Source organism: Topomyia yanbarensis, chromosome 2 (assembly GCF_030247195.1).
Source record: "Topomyia yanbarensis strain Yona2022 chromosome 2, ASM3024719v1, whole genome shotgun sequence".
Lineage (NCBI taxonomy): Eukaryota > Metazoa > Arthropoda > Insecta > Diptera > Culicidae > Topomyia > Topomyia yanbarensis.
Genome location: NC_080671.1, coordinates 161,326,451 through 161,343,051, shown reverse-complemented (window position 1 = coordinate 161,343,051; position 16,601 = coordinate 161,326,451). Strand labels below are relative to the sequence as shown.

The 16,601-nt window shown below is 36.9% G+C and overlaps 1 protein-coding gene across 1 annotated transcript in view; it reads right to left on the bottom strand.

Moving 5' to 3' along the window:
- The window catches only part of LOC131681925 (uncharacterized), a 55,693-nt gene extending 45,221 nt beyond the window's left edge, over positions 1-10,472 (bottom strand). The window contains exon 1 of the mRNA XM_058963026.1: positions 10,313-10,472. The gene's annotated coding sequence lies outside the window, so the exon portion shown is untranslated. The remainder of the gene's footprint in view (positions 1-10,312) is intronic.
- Between the last annotated feature and the right edge of the window lie 6,129 nt (positions 10,473-16,601).

The window sequence follows — 16,601 nt, the reverse complement described above, 5'->3', positions numbered from 1 at the left end:
ACTCGGAAAGGATGAGTCTCCATTGTAGGAACCGGCACATATAAATATATCGTGACATTTAGGACCAAAAAACCGGCTTAACAAAACTATTTTGTACGAGTCGGATACATTTTTGCGGTTTTTGTAATGAAGGCTTTTTTATCCGACTCTTGCAGAGGAGAGCCCGAGTCCTATTTATATTCTAGAAGTTTATATCCGATTTTTACATACTAATATATTTGAAAAAATCACCAGAAGGCGATTCATTAGACGGCAACAGTCAGGTTGACTGTGACAGCACGAATACCGCGGATATAAGATATGCACTAATAGCACTATTCGCAAATATCAAAGCACGAGGCATTTTACGTGTATTTGTAATGCATTGATTGTTGAAAGCAACGAAGACGGAGCTTGGCATCTTTTTGAAAAAGAAATTTCCGGTTTTGAAATACGGTTCGTGAACTAAAGCTGTGGAAGGATAGATTTATCATTGTTATTTGTTGACAGAGTTAAAAATAATCGAAGTTCTTTTTTGACGGCTGAAAATGAACCTGTTGCGACTCGCGGTGAATAGAAAAAAATATTCATTCAACTATCCATCTTATTCATTCAGTTGAATATCGTACAATATATTCATTACACTAATTATCTAGGAAAATGTTTTCAAATGCCGATAAAGCATATGAAACAACAATCATCATCGCTTACATTGTGTCATGGCCTACTTTGATGCCTTTAATTCGTTACTGCACCGTCGTTTCGTGTAATAATCGGAGCCGAATGAAAATCTGCATGGATGAATGGGCGGTTTGTTCGTTTGAAGTTTTCAGCTGCGTCACTGAATATTGAAAATGAATGCGGCTGAATATAATCAATTTTCATTCAATGAATTTGAATATTTTTAACTCTGTTTGTTGATCATGGAGATAAATTTACAATATTCCAATTATTATCGATCTTCAAACTCCAGGACTCGCTCTCCAACAACTAGAAGATGCCAAATACTACAAATCGTTTGAACTCCACGATTTGCAAAGAAATACACATTCATTGTGTCAGAGATTCGTTTGCAACAGCAAGGGAGGCCTACCATAATCCGGTCGCGGCTGTCGTATGGACGACCATTCAGTGTTCTGTGAAACTGATCGAAATTGTGTGAAAGCATTTATGTGAAATTATGCAGGAGTGCATTGGGTCGGAGTCACGAAGGTTACGGGTTCCAATCTCGCCTCTGGAGGAATTTTTTTTCACATAATTGCTTTCGCTTCTACCAACATTTCGATCAGTTTCCCCGTTGGATACCACAAAAAAGTCTTAAATGCAGGAGTGGTTGATAATTCATTTGGAGGGCAATCTGCGCTACCGAAGCATGCGATGAATTTCGAATCAGCAAACACCAATGCTAAACCTTTTATTTTTGCTCTTTCTTCAGAAATGAGAAAGCGGGGTAAGGCCGAATGGAAACCTCCGCTGAAGGCACGATCCAATTTCTGATTGCTACGTATCCTGTTTTGAACTCTTAAACGAGTTGGATTTTAGTGATAAAGAGATTTATTGAATTGAATCAAAGCGATTATTTCTCTAATTTGTATTCGTGGTAACTCCTTCATTCTCATGTTGTTTATAAATAGTATTTGTAAACAATTAATACCAGATTTATTTGTAAGTTTTGCTCACTACCAGCTCCAAATACAATCCATAGAATTGACTTTGTTGCGTTTGGAATTGGATTCCGCTTTAGCAGTGTTGCCAGGCAAAATTTCAGCCAAAGTAAAATAAACTGATGAATATCTTCGTAGTCTTAAGTTATTATTATTATTAAATACTAAGAAATCATAATTTAGATTGGTTTCAACAACTTTTTTGTTTAATTTGCTAGTATAAAGATGTTATAGGAGACCAGTAATTGTGATTTTAATTGAATTGTTTCTAGCACAGCGAAGGAAGCACCTTTTTGACAAATCTAGTTTTTGTGTTACGTATAAGGCCAAGAAATAAATTTAGCATCTAAGGGTTAAATTTTCAATTTAGAAGATGATTGGATTTATTGTACTGAAGTAGGGAGTACGCACCTGACAAAGATAGCCTTTCCCGTTGTTTGTACCAATCAAAATCGACCGAAACGAACCAAACTGACAATAAACTCTTTGATTGCAAGAAAGATATTCTTTGATTGCAGGAGCAAACGGAATGCGGTCGAAAAACGATCGTCTTAAGCCGAAAGCCAACGGCTGTCTCAGAAAGCTGTACCAATCTAGTCATACTAGCTTATCTAAGCTAGGGCTAATGAATGTGGATCATGCTTCCTTCGAATTTTGGCCCGAACCAACTTAACCGTGCTTATGTTGACACGAAGAGGCAACAATCACTTTCAGTTTTCGCCTTCTTCAAAGCGACCGTCACTCGTGAGAAGCTGCTACACACGCGGGAATGCATTCGAGAGGATCTATTTTTAATATTTTTCATTCAGCAGGTTGCGTGATTTCATACTTAAAAGTGACTCTGAGCGGAATATTGAAAAAAAAACCAACTCAACCACATGACTGTTGTAATTTTTTGAGTGGAGCTGGAGTTGATCCCAACAGTAAGTCGTGTGGTTAAGAAGCGACCGTTACTTTTTCTTGTCCCCTTCACGAGAAAAGCGGTTCAAGTGTAAAATCATCAATTGCTCATGGAGCAGTCAGACGATGGCAACATATGCTATTTCATGGTGCATTAGCGATCCTTACCGGTGAGACTAACGACAGTCGATGATCAATCAGAGGTGAAGCTTGAGGTTTTCGGTTGTGAAAGCTTGAGACTCAACGAGATAGAAAATTGGACATATAGGATTCCACCATGCAACATTTCACGTTCTAGCATTGATCGGTAATAAAAGGTAAGCTATTTTGCTGGCTTTACTATTTAATAACTACTATACTTATAGTTCAAAGTTAGAATAGTACTACTATTATATTACTGTTGGAGACTGTATACCTTTGACAATATTTAGATTTCACCGCAGATACTACTATTCTATCAGCTGGACTTATGAATTTAAATTGTTTAGTACCTGGTGTTTTAACCCATTCATGCCCATGTTGTTTGTGGACAACAACTGTTGATTGTGGTAAGATTTGTTCACAAAAACAAGTAAGGCTTATAAATATGACTATTGCCTTTCATTTGAGTATTAACACTTATAAGGATCAGCTCTAGAACTGAAGTTATTGTAATTAGTCTGACTGGATTCCGGTGGAGCAGTGCTGTCAGGGACAGTTTACCTTGACGACGGAAAATGAATTTTTCATATATCTTCGATATCTTGCAATATTATTGAAAACTGATAAATCTTATCAATTTAGACTGTCTTTGGCTACGTTTTCCACGCAAGTGGACTATTGTAAATATTCTAGGAAAATTGTATCGAGCATTGGAAGGCAAAAATGAGCAGCTTCTAGCAATGCGAGAAAAGCACCAATCTTTATGAAAAAAAAAGCTTTTCGTGTTTCTTGACCACACAGTTGTCAAGGAAAAATAGTTTTGAAACCCTACATACACTAGAAAAAAGTTGGGCATGAAAGGGTTAAAAAGCTTAAAATTTTCCAGTAAAAACGAATGACTTGACTTCATTGTTTTCAGTAAATCTTAACATTTTATCAAGCAAACATGCATGATTGAAAAATGATCCGAAGTAAAAAAATAACAAAAGAAGTTCAGCGATGGAGCTTATGCTTGGCTCAATGGCTTTATCAACAAGTGAATTGGCGGGGCTTCCATACGATGTTAGGAACTCTATTGCACCCAGAACGAGACACCGTTTATGTGTGTTGAGCGTTGGCGAAATCAACGGATCGTCTTGCATTCAAATTCAGGAAGTGATGTAGAATCGGGAATCAAATCCCCGACTACATACGGCGAACGTGCCATTTGAGCCAATATATTCTGATTGCTGAAGTGATGTGGCTGTCAATGGCGATAGTGTTAATGAAACATCTTAACTGGTGATTCATTTTCAAATTTACATGGCATACAATACGGTGTCCGTAACTAACGCATTTACTCAAAGAGCAATTTTGTGACATTATTTAGTAAAATTGCCCAATAAATTCAAGCTTCAAGATAATGCGATCTAACTCCATACGATTTCTTTCATTATGTTAAGTTGCTCGATGGTTTTTGTTGTTAAACGATCAATAGTTTCTGCATTGAAAGATAACATTATGCGCAACCAACACAACGATTGTCGAATAATATATCTTTCTACGATTTATTTGAATTGAAAGTTACCACATTCTTAAATAAACATTAGTTTGTCACAACTATTCGAATCGGATGTCTCAAATCACGAAACTACTCTCAGCTGCGGTGTTTTCTTATTTCTATCTATATACATATATCTATGTTTTATGTCACTACTTATTTCTGTCGCGTGGTAGACACACTGGGTCCTTGAAATGCCATTCCCTAACATTGTAGTAAGGCAGACTGTGATTGTAGGATTGCTTCTTGAAAATCCACGATCGAAGAAATAGCCACACCGATGTCAAATTTAGCCTCTACGGTTTTCTTCTACCCAATCAGTGATCGTGTGCTAAGTTTAAATCTGCTTCGTACATTTGTCGTTCGCCAATGCGGCAAGCTTCCAATTCACAAGCTCAACTTCAAAAATGAGGAGCATCGCTACGGGGTCGTGTTAGTATGTAACTGGTTTGGAACGGGAGGCCCCACACCTTGAAATGAGCATGCTTCAAGTTTGGTTTGGGTAAATTATAGCTAGGCATATTGACCATACAAGTCAGCGTTCCAGTCATAGGTATTAAAGATAGGATGTATTCGAATGCTGAAGTCGAATGTCATGAAGTTCAACAGCTCTTTACTGATACATTACTATACGGACTATTGGTACGGCCTCAAACGCGACATGTTTTTGATTTAAAGTTTTAAGTTTAATGCCTATCCTGGAAGCAGTAATAACTTAGCAGTACCTATCTTAACATCAGTTTCATATTGTTGTTGATGCATCTTCAGTAACTTGGAACTTCGTTTTCAGTTAATGTTGCTTTTATCTAATAATCAAACCGGCTGAAATTTTCAAGGAAAAAACTAAACTGTTATTTTGTTTAAACGGAACCGGAAAATCTTCGATGTTACCAGTAACGACGCGTATAAGCTAAAACATTGTTTTAGTCTATAGAATATCCCAAGAATTAAATGCTTCTCGAATCCCAAGCGGACGCAAACCCGAGCATTTTCAAATTTTCACATTTTCTTTAAAATTCAAATTATAGCACCAGTTCGTTAAAATATCATCAGTAATTAACACAAACTAATACCACAATAGATCTAAATACTGGTCGAAGTGGTTCATCTCCAACAAAAAAAACACAAACTAAGAGTTTTAGTTACTTCGAAAAACTACAAACACAAACATCAAAACGCTTTGCAACACAGCTCTTCTTGTGATAAATGCATGGTTGAATCTACGAACAAGAGGAACGGGCATGGCGTAAATGGTAAATCGATTGCCGATTGTACGCAGCTCATCTAGATTCGATTCCCACACCCGCACATAGGGTTAGAGATTTGTCTAACTCGAAAAAGGAGGCAAACTCGTAAAGGTTAAAACCTCAATAATCGAAATATAAAATAAAGAATGGCCAACAACGATTAAAGCAGCAAAATCTATTTTTTGAAGCTGACTAATGAGGAAACCCCCTCAAATCATCATCCAATCTGGGATCTAAAATTTCCCTTTGCTGCCTCTGAGAAGATACGTTGATGTGTTGGTGACTTCGTTTCTGCTTGAGATCTCTTGTCGGTGGCATTTTTCGTTTCACTGGAACTTCGTTTCTGCTTGAGATCTCTTGTCGGTGGCATTTTTCGTTTCACTGGAACTCCGCGAACATGTTTCTAATCCATAAGAAGGAAAATGGTGAAACATCAATAACTATCGTGGAGTAATTTCATTGAGCGCTCTTTGGAGCTGGTGATCATGCAACTACTTCAGGGTTCATGCAAGCAGTACTTAATCCACGGTTAACATGACTTCACGCCTGGAAACTGATCAGCGACTAACCTGTCGGGTGCAGCACATAACAGGAAGTGTCGCGCTCTAACTCATATTATTTGCATCAACCTGTTCGCCGTTTTTCATATAACAGTCGAAAAAATGGAGAAAATAATAATCAACGGTTGTTTTTGCAGCTGTTTCGATGCTAGCTCTCAGATCGAAGGATTATGATTGTCATTGAAGATTGCCGGATACTTATTTTTATAATATCCGGAAATAGCCCAGGGAAGCTATTTGCGACCGTTGATGTTTCTGCATTACTTCAATCACGTGCTAAAAACTTCTTATCGGTCCTGCACAGATGATCTTAAAATAATTCGTCTCGTGAGCTCATTTCGGGAAGAAGAATTTTTTGACAACATCATGAAACCTTCGTTGATGGTGGTGTAGCAAGAGCTGCGTGTTTGTATATACAGAAAAAAAAACTCGGTTTTGGAATTCTCATGAAAGACTTTCTGGCAGAGCTCTGGCTGGCAGACCCCCAGAACTTTTTTACTGCCGAAGCTCTACCTACCTGGCCACAGAACTTTTGAACCGAGGAAAACCTATGGAGAAGGCGCAGTCGATTGATAAGTGACGGGAAGAGGCAGTTCTTTTTTGACTGTCCTAAGTTTTTACTCGCCCGATATAGTCACTAGAATGACAAGAAAACAAAATTTCCCCCACCGGCTCACCCCTGAAGCGATTCCCAGTCCCATCAGGAGTATTTGGGCCAAATTTGAAGCAAATTGGACAAGTCTAGCTACCGAACCAGCGTGCCTAGAGTTTGTATGGGATTTTTCTCCATGTAATTGAGGGAAAATCCCATACAAACTTCAGGCATGTTGGTCCGATAGCTAAACTTGTCCGATTTGCTTCAAATTTGGAGCAAATATTCCTGGCGGGACTAGGAATCGACTCAGGGGTGGGCTGATCGAGTTTTCAAAAATTCATCATTTTTTCTGGGCAGTCTAATGGTCACCCTATATACCACCAAGAAGTTGAAAAATTCATCTTCGCATGTGTTTAGTGAACGAACATTCAAATTTTAAAAAGGTAAATGAACATCCAAAACCATAATTAAACTCATGACAATTCACCAAGAAGTTGAAAAATTCATCTTCGCATATGTTTAGTGAGCGAACATTCAAATTTTAAAAAGGTAAATGAACATCCAAAACCATAACTAAACTCATGACAATTCGCATCCAGTTTGAAAAGATTCAAACATGGTGGTAGAATTCAGCATTGCAGTCATCAACTGAAACATTGCTGCAAAAACTTCACATTTTCTTCCGTAATGCTACTTAGATCGATTGGAGCAAAGGAAGCAGCCGCGTGACCTGCCATAAGGTGATGGACCATTATAAGTTGGTGTAACTGAGACAGAAGAAACTTGTATAGGTAGATTGAATAGATAGACAAGTTCCGTTTTGAATTGACTGAAGACGCTTAGACATGTTTTGTTAAAAGGTACCTAAAGAAGTAGATAAATTTTTAATTTTCTGCCTTTATTGCTTTGCACGAGAAATTAAAATGTTTTCTCGAATAGGGCATGCCCAGAAATTTTATTTATGGTTTCCACGGCAATTAGCGCATTTGAAACATTCTATAGTTTCTTTCACTGGACAAGTGTCCTTTGTGTGCGAGTTATTACCACAAATCATACATTTGGTATCTAAATGACAATTTTTAGCCTTGGTATCTACGACAGTGGGCCAGATTTTGAAAGCTGCCCCCATGTCATCTATAATGTTCCCATTTTATCTGAGCGTGGAACATATAGTGTGCATTTTCTAATATTTTCAGATTATTAACCTCATTATGTACGTTTAAAACGAATTAAATAGAGCTCCTGGATAATTCCAGAGCAAGGTCGCGTCTTAGTGCCGTTAGCCTTTCTCTTCATGAGAATAATTTGTGAAAGGGTAAAGCCCAGTAAGTTTTACAATTCGTTGGATATTTCATCCAAACTTTGACCTTGTGGTGTCCTTTTCAAGACAGCCATGCAAGCCAAATAGACCGCCTTGAAATCATATGAATAAAATTCATATAAATTCTCCTTGAGATGCAGGTGAAGTCGTTTGTGGCCAGTCTGAAAAGAGGCTTTCACTACCGGAAAGAATGTAGAAGGCTCTGTACGAAAGGATCTGAAGTCGGAGATCATCAACTATTTTTTTCAGCTTCACATTTGGATAAAATAGCGAATGAGCTTCTATAATCAATTTGATTTTCGGGTGTAGAAGTTCCCCGTTTACGTTTTTTTAACTATTTGGCACACGGTCTTTCTGGGAGAACCCAGACATGTTAGAAGAATTAAATATTTCTCTATGCTAAATTATTTCTGAAAAGCGATTGAGTCCTGAAAAAGACGTAGTCCATAATCCATACCCTGGATGAGCAGTTCTGGACATAAGGAAATTTTTCTACCGAAGTTTTGGTGACTATGTCAAGCATTTCATCAAATCTCATTATTTCAAGTCAACCTACTCATCTTGCACACATCAGAATATTAGCTTCGCCTTGCTATAGCTATCATAGAATCAATCTATCAATTTCAACTATCGCTTTGTTTCTTATCCATTGCACAAATAGTATAAGTACCGTTTACCTTCGATTCGCAGTAAAATGGAAAATGAAAGCGACGGTACTACGGGAAAAGGTGATATTTCGGTTGACATTAAGCAAATTTCTACCACACCTACAGTTGAGGAGGTAGAACAACTATCAATAGTGAAAATTAAACTAAATCTCAAGTAAGTGACCTACATACAGCTGCATCACGTCCGTAATTGTGTACTGATAACGTTTAGAAGTTGAGCAGAACCAGAAAACATAATTGCCGTATAAATGGATTCTCGACTCTTTCTGTGAATATAGCTATGGGATTATATTTGTAGCACTGGGTCAAAAAAACTGAAAAAAACTATTGCATATAGTTCAAGTGCATATCCCATATAGTGTTCACTCATGGCTTTTTGAGTAATAAAACTGAAATTGTAGGGTATGTAATCTTTTAGAAATATAATCATAACACGAAATATGTTCAAGGTTCAAGATAGTGCTGCTGAGTTCCACTTATTTTTTCCTATATTCATTCAGGAATTCACATCGTGATGACTAATTTCAAAATACAGTAAAAACAGTTATAGTCATAATCGCAACCAAATGTTCGTATGTAACGCCATATATTTTCAAGGCGTGAATTAGTTTTGTGAAAACACAAAAAAGTTTCATGAGTATGATGTTCATTATTCATGATTTCAGAAACTTGATCACGATTTTCATAAACGGTTAACTTTACGAACTCGATTTTTTATGAATTCATGAACAGATTTTTTCTGCGTTCTATGTATCGATTGTGTAATGCATTAAACTACGGCTGCAGATTAATCGATAATCATTGATGACACACCGACACGTACTGTTACAGAGGTAAACCAATTAGTACGATACCAAGATGAAGGCCAACTACTCAGAAACGGTTGTTTTTTTTTCACTTTCATCATCGCCACCGTATCGCTATATCTGATAAAATTTAGGCAATTTTAGGTGCTAATAACTTGCTCAAATTGCTCCAAACAGTTAAAGTTCACTCTCATTAGCACATCTAAAACTATCACTTAGCACACAGCCAGTATTTTCCACACAACCAGTCAATCATTGATTCCAAGAAGGGGAAGATTGTTACATCATCAGCAGATCCTGTTTAGATCGAGCGATCTGTTCTAAACCTGTACATTTCCTGGTGGTTAGATAATGATGAAGTTATTCAACAATGTCCAATTTTAAAAAAAAGTGCATTTTCACATTTTGTCTATAAAAAAGAAATCACATTCAACTGCCGTCCCATCCGCTCCGTGTGTGCCGTGCTGAATAGCGCGCGTTGTTCTGTGTTTTTTTTCCGGTGACCCAAGTTGTGCTCCTTTCCCATCAACCTATGTGGATCGATTGGGTGATTTGTTGAATAATCCACGACTGGGTTGTATGTTGCATAATAATTGTCGCTTACGGGCATATTGGGCACTGCTTTTGGTTGCTATTTGCAGAAATATATTTAATATGCTAGGTTCGTGCCTGGGCATATTTGCATGACAAACATTTCAACGGTTTATCACAGAAAAGCACTGTTCGCAAAAAAAGTCCATTTCACATAAAGTCCATAAAACATTCTCACATAAGATAACATCACTTTAGCGTTCACTCCAGAATTAATTTGACTGTTTGCCAACGAGCAAATCACGAATCCTCCGCCGAGATTATATCCTTTAAATGGCCATGGTGCCATCTTGTCCTTACCTTGTGGGGTTCACTTCGTTCGGCACTGTAGCACAAAGAGCTGAACCACGAAAAATGCAACTTTACTTTAGAGCTCCGGAGACGCTCTTTTCCTTATCTAGATAGGCAGACACTCGAATGAAAACAAAAGTGAACTCATCGGGGTGCTGGGATTTTATAGCGAAGTGGCAAGCTTTGCATACACCGACCGGGCAATACATGCAAAGCCCGGTTGCCGCGGCTGCTTGCGGGACAGAGACGGACCATCCGTCGTGGTTCTACTGGTCTCGTGTGTATACGCGATCACTATGACTACGACGATGCCGTCGACGACTAAGACCATGACGAAGCGACTACCTACCTACGTTGGAATCGGCTGCTGCGCAAGTTTCCCGACTGTTGAAGCAAGAAAGTGGGGAATGAATCTCCAGCAGCACACAGGCGTAAGCAGTATCACGTTTGGGATCGTGACTTGGGATGACCAAGTTCGTCGCTTATTTTCCTTGGTATTTATTCAAAGTAATGCGACGTTGAGTTGTATTCTGGCGATTTAATTTATATCACCATTTTAACGTGTAAGGATGAAATTTGCTAACTGAAAACATTTTTACATTGTAATAACTATAACAGTGTACTGTTCGAAATAAAAATGATGGATCGGTAGTGTCAGAGACACAACCGGTGTGGTGAAGTAGAATACACATTATCCTGTTAATTCGAATACAGCGACAGTTGCTATCTTCTGAAAGATTGAAGATCGTATGAAAATACTACGTCAGTCTGTCACTCAAAACAGCCTCTGTTATCTAGCTATTTCACGTGCCTTAATCGTTCAATTCGTAATATATGCAAAGCCCGTATTTTAGCAATAATACTTGACGTCGTCAACCCAGTGAGAGAAACATACCAACGTGTTGGACATTTATCCAACGAACGCCACATATACCCAATGGGATGTTGCTGTCAAGCTAGCGCAAATAATTGTTAGCAAAATAGGGACTATTTCAATGGTTTGACTATCATGGATGCCATCGTCTCAATGAAGCACCTTGCGAAGAATTGTGGGTTAAATGGAAACTTGTATCGGCATCCAAATTTATCCGGCTTTAATACAAATTTTCGAATATTTAGCAGTTTCTATATTCGAAGATAATGATTTGTTTTAGTGTGTTTTACTTCACTCCGGTTATGTCCCCGATATTACCCACCCATATTTTAGTTAAAATGATATATAGGGGAACATGTGAATACTTGACCAAGCGCGAGATTCAACAATTATCAAAAACGTGTTCTATTTGGTTCTTAAAATCTTTCTAACTATATTTCTATACTTGTTTCGACGGCAACGCAATATTGACTTCTAAGAACAGCTTAGTCTTCTAAATAAATAAAAATTGAAGCCGTAGGTGTGTGCGAATGTGAATCAATTATTATTTGTTGGTAAGAAGCGCGTGACGAACTGCAGTAAGATTAATTTTATTTTAAGATTGAAAATGAGTTTTACTTCAATTTTACTAGACAAATGTAATTTCACAGCGTTCTTGTAAATTTACATGTCGCACGTAATTTTACTGTTGGCGTAATGTAAAATTACGTTTTTGAATAATTTGGTGTCCTGTAAAAATAGGAATGAACGCAATAATCGGTCATTTTGTTCGCTGGCATATGTCGGCGCAAAATGACGTGAAATTACAAGAGTTTTTCGAAGTGTGTAACAGGAACTTTATTTGTCGATTGATACATGTAGTAGACATCGATAGCAACAATTTGAATGACAGATTATCAAATTATGACCAGAAACTGCCAAAGAACAACCCGAATGTGTACAAGAGGTGCATCGATAAAATAAGTATCACACTTCGAAAAACTCTTGTAATTTCACGTCATTTTGCGCCGACATATGCCAGCGAACAAAATGACCGATTATTGCGTTCATTCCTATTTTTACAGGACACCAAATTATTCAAAAACGTAATTTTACATTATGCCAACAGTAAAATTACGTGCGACATGTAAATCTACAAGAACGCCGTGAAATTACATTTGTCTAGTAAAATTGAAGTAAAACTCATTTTCAACCTTAAAATAAAATTAACCTTACTGCAGTTCGTCACGCGCTTCTTACCAACAAATAATCGACCCATTATCTATTATCTTGAAAACGACACACACACACAAATAAAATTAAATTACGCATATTTTCACCAAAATTCAGAATAGGTCCGTCATTTACTGGGTCGAAGCTTCGTGGAATTATAAGTCAAGAATATGCTGCCAAAACAAGTTGAACGATTTAAAAAAGACCCAGTGGTTGAAAGGGCACTCGAACTTCTTTTCTTTTTTGGGTAACCGAACATGTTTGATAAAAAACTCGACGTTTTCAGCGGATAATCAGCAGAACTTTCAATATAATTGTATTGTTATCTTAACGATTTTTGCACAGCCGACGGACCTTGAAGAATTTTTGAGATAAATACACGCTTCTTCGTTTGATGTGTTTTTGATTCGGGACGTGTAATTTTATGGCATCCCTAATAAATATCTTATGATTCAAGACCCTAACGACCTGTTCGGGGTATCATCCAATCAATATGTGGAATCGTTGCACTATATGGGTTAAAGTTCGTGTATAATATTTTTTATTAGGGATCTTACACTGAAAACTTAGTCATCGAGTTCAAATTTTCTTCAAATTTCCTACACTTAAAAATAGTACGTGTGACAATTGTTTTTGTTTGAAATGACGGAGTATTAAATTTATTAATAAAATATTATGAATGCGTCGATTATGACATAAAAATAGATCACATTTAAAGTTGCGTCATATGCAATTGCGTCAGATTTCTAATTGAGGCATCATTAATATTCAGATTTATTTAGTGGGATTGGAAAAATTGAGCAGTGCTGTGTTAAATTTCGGCTGCGCGAGCTACCAACCACAACCAGTGCTGAGCTAGACAAAAGAGAATGAAACGGTTAGCAGTTAAAGCATTGGAGTCATTATTGAGAGGAAGGGAAATTGACCGTCGTTTTATTAACAATATAAATACGGGTATGACGGTATTCTTATTACAAACAATGAGCTAGAATTAACAAACAGGCGGTTTCCAATAAATAGCTATGCATAACAAGGAACGGAAAGGTGGATAAAAAATCAACAAAGCACCGCATGCTGCCTGAGTACAATACACAATAATATTTAGTTTACCATACCAATCTATCTTCTATTTATCTATCTATATATATATATATATATATATATATATATATATATATATATATATATATATATATATATATATATATATATATATATATATATATATATATATATATATATATATATATATATATATATATATATATATATATATATATATATATATATATATATATATATATATATATATATATATATATATATATATATATATATATATATATATATATATATATATATATATATATATATATATATATATATATATATATATATATATAAAAGTCAAAGTTTGTATGTATATGATTTATAGACTCCCAAACGGCTTAACCGATTTCCGTAAAAATTTGCACACAGTAGGTATTTGGTATGGGGCGTGTTTGTGTGCTATTAGTTGGAGATTATCTGCCCGCCAGATGGCGCTTTGGAACAAATTGTGTTGCCATACTGAATCCATTCATTAAATTCCGTTCAGCCGTAAAATGAACCGGAATGCTGGCTGGGTCTAAATAGTATTCCGGGTCCAGTAACACAACCGATTCTAATTTGAACCAGCTAGAATTCCGACTGATTTTCCAGTTGAACTTTACTGGGTTGTTATCGAAACGTACTTACTTGATACATTTAGAATGAATCTTTGACGTGGGTGTTGATGCAATGGTAATGTTCAAGAAATGGAGAATGTTTTCAATAGTTTTCTTGTTTCAACAATCATTTAGTGCGTTATAGATCGGTTAAAATCACCTAATATACAAGCCAAACGTACAATCAAATCAACGACGTTCATTCCATTTTCGAACCGTCCTAATTGAGTCGACATGAATTGTTCATTTAAGGGCCGATTTCTTCACCCTCGCTTAACTCTAAGACAAGACGTAACAATAAGGGGGGGGGGGCGTATTTATTCCAATTTTACGTCAGAATGGTCCAGCTCCTGATTGGTTGATTCTGACTTTTTGCGCCGTACGTAATATTACTGCAGGGATAGCGAAATCATGTTAAGCAGTGTTGCTATATTTATGGGAAAGATTGTCATTATTTTTGACAAATAAAATTATTACCGTTAGAAAAGTAAATATGACTAAATTGAACAGAAATTGTGCGGAAAAGTGAAACAAGTATTTATCATGCATTTACCGTATACGTGGTTGATTAACTTTAACAAAAATAAGACAAAAACCACACCATAATCTAAAATTTTTCAGATAATGGCTTCATCAAACCTTACTAAACGCCCATTAAATGGAAAAACGGTGCCCTTCATAAATATAGTGGATTCAAGATACAAAATATTTCCGGCATAAAATAAATTAACAAGACTCCATTTTCATTAATAAAAATAGGAACACTGTTCGGAAGATTTCGGCAGGGTGAAAATGTGCGAAAAGAAGAATGTCGAAGGAAAAATAAGAAGCCGATTGTCACGTATTGTCTTAGGCTTAACTTTTAAACCAGGTTCATCAGTACGTTTAAACCTGGCTTAATGTAGGGTTTAATTATCTTAGGGCCGATTTCTTCACCCTCGCTTAGCGCTTATGCCCAGTTTACATTAGTGCTGGTTGCCATCTGCTGGTGCCATCATGCTGGCAACCAGCACGCTAATAATGTAAACGCCTGCCATCTGCTGGTGCCAGCTTCTGACAAGCGTTTACATTATGCTGGTAGCGTTCTGGTTGCCAGCATGCTGGCACCAGCAGATGGCAACCAGCACTAATGTAAACTGGGCATAAGCGCTAAGCAAGGGTGAAGAAATCGGCCCTAAGATAATTAAATTTGGGTTTTACGTGAACTCCAAGCGACGTGATTTGTTTATCACTACATATAACGGATTTAATTGAATGTTTTTTATGAGCAAGATCGTCTGATTAGAGAATATCGAAAAAACTGAGTTTTAGGCGATGAAACAATCAGAGCATCGTCCTGTATATGCATTGGAGATGAACACAACCGTTTCATCTGCTGCCAGGAAAATTGAAAATGCTGTAGATGCCTAAGTTTGTAAGCGCTATGATGAGCGTCCAGCTTTAAGATTAGACGGACTCTGTACTAACTTCGAAACACTCAATAATAAATATCCTTCTATCCCCATACTGTTGTGTTAACAATGGGGGCGTATGCTGAATGATTGTACGACGTCCATTGCATAGTACATTGCAAATACTGCTCGGTGAAATTACTTAGCAATTGTTGTAGCACACACAGAATAATCTTCCGAAAGTTCATCAAATGAAACGTTACTTTGAAGATTTCGCAATATCATTACGAGGACTTTGTCATTTGTCTGTGCGCAGTAAGGTTTGAATAAGCCACTTTAGGGACCATCCATAAATGACGTAGCATTTTTTGAGTGATTTTTAACACACGCCTCCCCCATCGTAGCATTTCGTCACAAACCTCTAAATACCCCCTGGTAATTACGTAGCTTGACGGTAACTCTGCCCCCCCCCCCTTGTCACCATAAATTTCTTTAAAAATTCTATTCTATTCCCCTTTCAAAAAGCTACGTAGCATGACATGACCCCCTACCCCCTGTCGTCACACATCATCACAAAATACATTACTCCCCCTCCCCCATATAATGCAACGTCATTTATGGATGATCCCTTATACAAAATGGTTAATACTTTGAATATTTGCTAAAGCCAGTATATCGGCGGTCATTTTTTATTTTCGTAGTTACGTTTGTTCAACACGTTGTTGTAGCCTTGCTAACTCCAAACGATATCGTTTTAGTAATCGACACTCGCGATTTTCATGGGAAAGGTTCGTTTGTGCATTCTCTACATATACACGCCGAAAATTTTGGCATATTTTAAACAAACATATTTGTTGTTAAATTCAATCGATTTTTATTTATTGCTTTAAACGAATAAACAAATTGCTCCAAAATATTTTTTTTTATCAAAGCAAAAGTAAATTTTAAATTTTTACATAATAAATTATTGAGAAGGTAGCAAAAATAATGCGTATTTTGTTTTGAGTGTACACCTTACAAGAAAGACATTCTGTCGGCCATTTTAAAGTGAAAAAACAGGAGGCGGATTTGTTGGACCTAGACACCATTTTCAGATAATCGCTACACTCTCGAGT